The sequence below is a fragment of the Empidonax traillii genome, unplaced genomic scaffold (assembly GCF_003031625.1).
Source record: "Empidonax traillii isolate 1590-97213 ecotype Southwest subspecies unplaced genomic scaffold, ASM303162v1 scaffold1982:size44646, whole genome shotgun sequence".
NCBI classification, from domain to species: domain Eukaryota; kingdom Metazoa; phylum Chordata; class Aves; order Passeriformes; family Tyrannidae; genus Empidonax; species Empidonax traillii.
The window spans coordinates 28,345-35,366 of record NW_020957175.1 but is presented as its reverse complement, the minus strand read 5'-3'; the positions used below and the strand labels follow the sequence as shown (position 1 = coordinate 35,366).

Genomic DNA, 7,022 nt, shown 5'->3' with positions numbered 1-7,022 from the left:
ACAATGTGGAGGGGGGCAATGGAGAGGAACAGTCACAGTCCCCAGACGTGAGTTATTAATGGAATAGTAAGACTTCTGGGGAAAATTAATCCCTGTCATCTTCAGGAAGAGTTGAATGTCTTCAGAAACATGATAAATGACTTTGAATGCCTTTAGTAGCTTTAGAGGAGGGCCATTTGTATTGTTCCTTAAAATCACTCCTCTGAAAATGGAAGCATCCAAGAGCACTGCCTGAAATATTCCAAGGTTTAGGTTTCACAGGGCTGATAGGAATCTCTAATTTTAGGCCCTCTGTCTGGAAAAAAGTATTCTTAAGCCCATGGATTTGAAAGAGAAGCCCCATTTTTTTTTTTTTTTAATTATAGCTTTATTTTATTTTTAATCTTGGAGAAAACAGTGAACGAGTGCCCTTTAGGAACGGACTTGCCCTGTTCAGGATGAGCAGTGACCACAGTCCTGTTGCATTAACAAAGGAGGTTGGAAAAAACTGCTATAGAAAAAGCCAGAATTGGCGTCAGCAAGAGATTCTTCACTCCTGGCCATCAGGACACGTATTTACAGCAGGACAATACAAATAAAAAGGTCTTTGCTTACCGTGGGAAGCAATGTGAGAGTGAAGAGGCAGATCTTCCAGGTGAGGGCCATCTTCCCTCTTAATTAACTTCAGTCAAGGTTTGCTTGTTATCACTGTGATTAGGGCTGAAGCACAGGCTCTCTGCAGGTGTTTTGGTCGAGGTCTTCACCTCAAGGCTCAGATCTCTGCAATGAAAGAGGAAAAGTATTAAAAATACGGAAACCAGGAAGAGAATGAAAAAGAGATGGACAGTAAACAGAGAACCCAACACTTGAACTTTGAGTTGCACATATTGGAGATTGCCCATCCCTGTCTGCATTGCAGCTGTTATAGATGGTTTTGGACACCTAATTTAATTTCAAAGGACATCCAAAAAGTCTGTGTGATCAGTACCTTGTCTCAAAGAAACTACCAGAACAGGCTCTGTAGATGCAAAGATCGAAATTGCACCCAAAGGAGAAGGTAGGATGGATTATTCTGAGCCAGAAAAAGGACCTGCCTGCTGAATTTCTGAAGCTGTGATTCACCCTTCATGATTCTCAGCAGTCTCTCAACAGCACAGCTGTCTGGGGGCTTTTTAGGAGTCTGGATGGCAGGATGATTTACTCCCAGAGATCATTTGTCCAGGTAACAAAATCCGTGACAGGAGTTGTTAAAGCCCCCAGCTCTTGGAGAGCTCACAAATAGAGGTGCAGAGGAATGAACTGTGGTCTTGGGGTAAACATCCACCCACATCATAAAACAGGATTGACTTCTATCTGTGACTTCATTGCTTGCTCCCTGCCGAGGAGCCGAGCGGGTGGTCAGGGCATCGACAGAATTCCCCACCTGACAGTAGTTCAGTCCTCATTTAAAACACAACCCTCCCTCAAATCTCCATACCTTGGGGTCTCAGGGCTCTCCTTTCACCTACAGTCAGGTTTTTAGTATGGAGATAAATTTGCATATTCATTCTTGTTCTTTCCACAGTTGTCCCCAGGTCCCACAGGTGGATCCCCATGTATTGGATTTGGGAGTCAAATTCAAACAAAAAAGAGGAAGATCAATGGAAGGGGAAGGTTTTTTAAGATTTGGATTTATTTTTTCATTATCCTGCTTTGATTTGTAAAGAACTGATTTGTAAAAGAACTTTTACAATCAAAGGACACTCAGTTTTTATACTGACTGTGACATACTGCCAGGACATCAGCATTTAGAAAGGAGAGAGTCCTTCAATTAAAAAATAAAAAAGGAAAATTAATCTCTCTCTAAAATTTTTGGAGAACAATGGTTCATAAAATTCACCCTAATCTGATGTGTTTTCCTCCATCCTCGCTTGATCAGTCCCTCCCGCTCTGCTCTGGCACTGAATTTAATCACTGAACTGTGTTGCTGATGGTTTATCAAATAATGAGGGACTGATAAGATCTCAGCTGAGGAGGACAGCAAACATCCATGGTGACATTCAGCCTTGGGGGCTGGAAAAAGAAAGTCACTCCATTAACACAGGCAAAGAGAAAACCAGACAGAGGCATCAGCAGACGCTGGATTTGAAATTATTTCTTGATCATTTGCACTCCCGTGGGCAGGCCAGTCCAGAAAGGCCAGAGAGAGGTGTGGAGGTTGAATGATGTCCTTGCATTTTGTCACTGTAATGCATCAGAAATTTGAATTATTTGAATTTTTTAAATGCAATAGAAGGGTGGGAGATGCCTGACTAAAGTGGGGACCTTTAGAATCCGCTCTTTCCATGTCCTGAAGACCTGGTTTTACTTTAACCTGGCATTCACCAGGTTTAAAAAGTGCAGGCGTTTTTCTGCCTCCCATTTCACCTGAGTTTCAAAGGAACTTCTGAAAGAGACAACAGGAACATCTGCAAACCATTTCACTGCTTTTCTTTCACATATTGCAGGGAAAATAAAAGAATCTGCTTCATTTTTTATTTTTTTTTTTCCCCTTCAAGGTAGTCATGGAAACCTGCATCAAATGCTGGGCTGAGGCCTTCATGTCATCCACAGAGACTCAAGTGTTTATTAGGTAATAACAACTCCCACTTCTGTGAACTTCTGACCTGAACCTGCAGCAGAACCTGTTTATTAGTTAGCAGTTCCCAGCATGCATGATGTACATACATGCATAGCCCACCTACTACCAATTAAAGGCTAATTATTGCTAATTAAAGTCTTGTTATCTGTATTACCTAGTTTTCTCTACTGTCAATTAAAACCTAGTTATCTCCCAGTCAGGTACTATCAGCTACGTTTTACTAGAAAAATAAACTTATTTAAAAAATGCAGGCAGTGTTGATAAAGCATTAGCTTTCAGTATTGAGAAAAATAATTAAATATATCAATATAGGATTTGGAAGGGAAGCTCGAATTATCAGATTTTCTTCTGATGTCACTGGTAGCCAAATCCTGTAATTTCATTAGGAAATTAGAGATACTGATGCTTCATGTTGCTGTTTTAGCTGCTTCTGCCACTGTAATTAAAATTAGTGAAGTCAGAGTAGCCAACGCACCTTTCAGATATGGATATATAGTTCCCCCAAAATAATCTTCCATTATCTCTGTGAAACAGAAGGGCTTTTGAAGTGTCTGAGAATCTGAAAATCAGTTGATTGTTACTAAAATGGAATGGGCTTCAGGGGGTTATTTCAAACATGGCTGAAATACAGAGAGAAGAATTAAAAAAAAAAAAAAAAAGGCCTTGTTTTGGTCAACTAATGACTTCAGAAGATAATTTGTCACCATGAAGGTAAATTCATTTGTCCCCTGTAAACACCAAAGCAGATTCTTTCTGGAAGTATCTTAGATTCTTCAAGGGCAGGGTGGAAAAGCTCTGGCAAAACTTGTCCTGCTGCCAGTGCCCACTCCTTTCCCCTGTCTAAAAAGGGACTCTGGGGGCTGATGAGGACAATTTTCCACTAGAAGCCCACAAGTGTCAAGTGCACAATGTGATGTCACTCATCAACACAACCAGACAGTGAGTCCTTCCCAAGTGTGATGTGTCTACTCCCAGAGAGGCATAAGCAGTGCAATAAATCACTCCCTAAAAGAAGAAAAAGTCACCACATCAAATAATGAGTAAAACTGTTTTGCAGCCTCACGTTGGATGAGTGAAAGAGGATTTCTGGTGACTTTCTAAGGCAGTTGTGAGCTGTTATTGAGATCTCACCCAGAATAAACCGTCTGCTCTGGGCTCCTCGTTGTGGTCCTCTGGGATGTGTGCCGGTGGTTTGAAAGGAAACCAAGAAATTTCAGAGTTGACCCACAATGGCTTAGACCACTGATGATCAAATGGTAATTTATCACTTTCATCTTCCTTTGGTGTCTACTCAGGGCCTCCCACCACATCCTTTTCCTGTGCCAGGACCAAGGTACAACACAAGTGGGGAAGTCAGAAAGGTTCTGACAAGGTGCAGCATCAGCTGAGCTGTTGCAGACTGAATATATTTCAGAGAAGTCAATCACTCCGTGCACAGTCATTCCAGTTCTTCCTAAAGACATGCAGAATGTTTCCCCAGGAAGAATAAACATGGGGGGAAAATTGTTGGGTGAAGAATTGGGAAGGTGCTGAGGGGAATAACCCAGATGTCACCAGCTGGTCTGGCCCACAGAACACTCCCTTGTCACTCCCATTTTCTCCCCAGGAAATGGAACTCCAGAACTGTTTGTGGCACAGGGTTTGTAAGTGGTCATTTATAGCTTATATATGAACCAGTTAATTATCACAGAATCATTAAATGGTTGGGGTTGGAAAGGACCTTAAGGATCACCCTGTTCCTCCCTGTGCCATGGGCAGGGACACCTTCCACTAGCCCAGGTTGCTCCAACCTGGCCTTGGACACTTCCAGGGATTCAGAGGCAGCCACAGCTTCTCTGGGAAATCTGTTCCAGTGCCCCACCAACCTCAGCAAGGAATTTCTTCCTAAAATCTCATCTCAACCCACCCTCCTTCTGCTTAAGGCCATTCCCCCTTGGACTTTCACTCCCTGCCCCTGTGAAAAGTCCCTCTCCACTCCTTTGTCAGCCCCTGGTGAGCAATCTCAACTCCTTCAGCCTGAATTCCCAGGAGAGATGTCCCAGCCCTCTGATCAACTTGGTGGCTTTCATTGTACAGCTGATTCTTTATCTGTGTTCTTCAGGCTCTCAATACAAGGTGTGCAACCCAGTGCATTTAATTCTTTCCCTCCTCAAGGTTCCAAAATGTAGCAATCTACAAACTGGGCAGGGTGCACCTTCCTGGTGTCAAACTGACACACTTGCCAGCAACGAGCAGAGTTGGGAAATCAACCCTTCAGTGACCCAGGACACGTCACCTAATTTTAGAAACCCAGGAGACACATGAGCTCATTGTCAAGTCCCTTTATAAAGCCAACAGAGAGAAGCAGCCATATGAAGAAAGCATTTTGGTCTGACCTATTTTAACTGCCTGCTTTCAACTTTCAGCTTCCCTCCCCGAGTGTAAAGGAATTCTTGACATCCACCTAAATTTGGGCAGAATGATCCCACCTCCAGTCTCTTCTGAAATATATGGATCAGCAAGATGAAACACAAAACAGCAAAGTTTGACACTCCACAAAGGCCTGAGAAGGAATTTGATTGTTTAGGGTGTCAGTAAACTAATGCTGATGCATTTAAGGCAACAGAAAAGCTAAAAGAAGGTTTAACTGAATATCAGGCAGCAAGAGCTCTGAAGTTTCCCATGGAAAGTAGTCCATAAAGAGCAATCTTATTAAGGCAGAGAGAAAGAACATCATGATCTTTCCACTATTTTTAACAGAGCAGTTACTATTTCTCGGAGTTTAAATATTTTGGGTTGTTTTCATTTACTTAATTAGTAAATTCACTGAAATTAGAGTTTCTTCATGCATCACAGCATCTGAGCATCTGACTCTACTTGCTTTTTAAAAACCAAGAGGACATTTGTTGTCCCTTTACACGTTTAACTGGAAAAGTCCCCCAATTCCTTGTTTCTATTGCCTGTGTCTGTTGTCAGTGAAAAACCAGGATTTGGAGGGTAATTATGTTAGGAGTTCTGAGAGGTGGATTTTGTCCTGCTACAAGGGACAAACCCCTTTTCAGCTGCACCTGAATGTTTCAAGGGTCTCAGGCAGAAATGCTACACCTTTTCCTGGCAATTTAACGTGGAAATAATAGTTGAAAGAAACACATTCAGCTGCTGCCTGGCTGAGGCATTTCGGTGTTAAGGAAGAAGCAAGTCTGTCAGCAGTAATCCTTTTTCTGTCTGGAGGAATAGCTTTTTGATTTTTTTTTTTCCTTGCATAACATTGAGAAACACCTGTGAATTTCACTAGAACTCCCTTTCTAAAAAAGAAAAGTGTGATTAAAGTAGGAAATGGTAAATTGCAGGTGTTGTGACTCCCATATGCAAATCAAGTCTTAGTGTTGAAATATTTTTACAGAAAGTAGGATTATCAGTTTCATTTACTTCCACGAGGACTTGTGTGGGAAAGAAATGAAAGGCAGTGCAGTTTTGCAAGAAGAATAACTGAAAAAGGGATTCACAGAACTGGGGGTTGGAAAGACCTCTGGAGATTGTCCAGTCCAACTCCCCTGCTCAAAGCAGGGTCAGCTGCAGGGGGTAACAGGTTATTCAAGTCTCGTTTTCAAACAGTTTCTGAATATCTCCAAATGCTGAGACTCTGTACAACCTGTACTTGACCATTCTACCAATAATAAAGTGTTATAGCTGAATTTCCTGCTTATCTGTGTGTGTTTGTTGCTTCTCATCAGTGCTGAGGGGAGCCTGAGCTTGCCTCCTTTACATCATCCTTCCATCAAATATTCCTACACATTGAGATCCCCCCAGATCTTTTCTTCTCTAGTCTAAACAGACCTGTCATTCCTTATTCACCTTTGTGGCTCTTCCCAGGGCTCCCTGCGGTGTGTTTGTGTCCTCAGCAGCCCAGCCCAGCTCCAGACGTGTCTCCCCAGGGCTGAGAGGGGGGACATCCCTCGAGATGCTGCCAACGCTTTTCCTCGTGCAGTTGATGATGCTTTTGGACTTCACTGCTGCAAGGGCACTTTGCTGGCTCAGGAGCCACTTCCTCTGCACCCAGAGCCTCAGGTTGTTCTCTGAAAAAGTGCTTTCCAGCCAGCTGATCCCCAGGATTCTTCCTCTCTCCCAGAGCAGGACTTGGGGTGTCTCCTTCTGGAACTCCTCGAGGTTCCTCTCTGCGTGTTTCTCAAGCCTGTCCTGTTCCCTCTGGGTAACAGCAAACCCAACCACTTGGTCTATCAAGCACTGCCCTTTAATTTGTGTGACCTTCAGCCTTCCTGAAGGTGCCACCTGGCCCATCACCCAGGTCATCAGGGAGGACATTAAACAGCATTGCCACATCAAATGTCAGAGCTTTATAATTCAGCCCAGTCTACCCAGGCTCTCTTCACAGTCAGTGCAGAAGATGTGTCCTCAGGGAGCAATTTCTATACCCTAAAGTTTG

The 7,022-nt window shown here is 43.0% G+C and overlaps 1 long non-coding RNA gene across 1 annotated transcript in view; it reads right to left on the bottom strand.

The window, feature by feature from the left end:
• Positions 1-677: 677 nt before the first annotated feature.
• The window catches only part of LOC114071365, a 31,070-nt gene continuing 24,725 nt past the window's right edge, over positions 678-7,022 (bottom strand). Inside the window, exon 2 of the long non-coding RNA XR_003574023.1 lies at positions 678-759. This is a non-coding gene — a long non-coding RNA (uncharacterized LOC114071365). The remainder of the gene's footprint in view (positions 760-7,022) is intronic.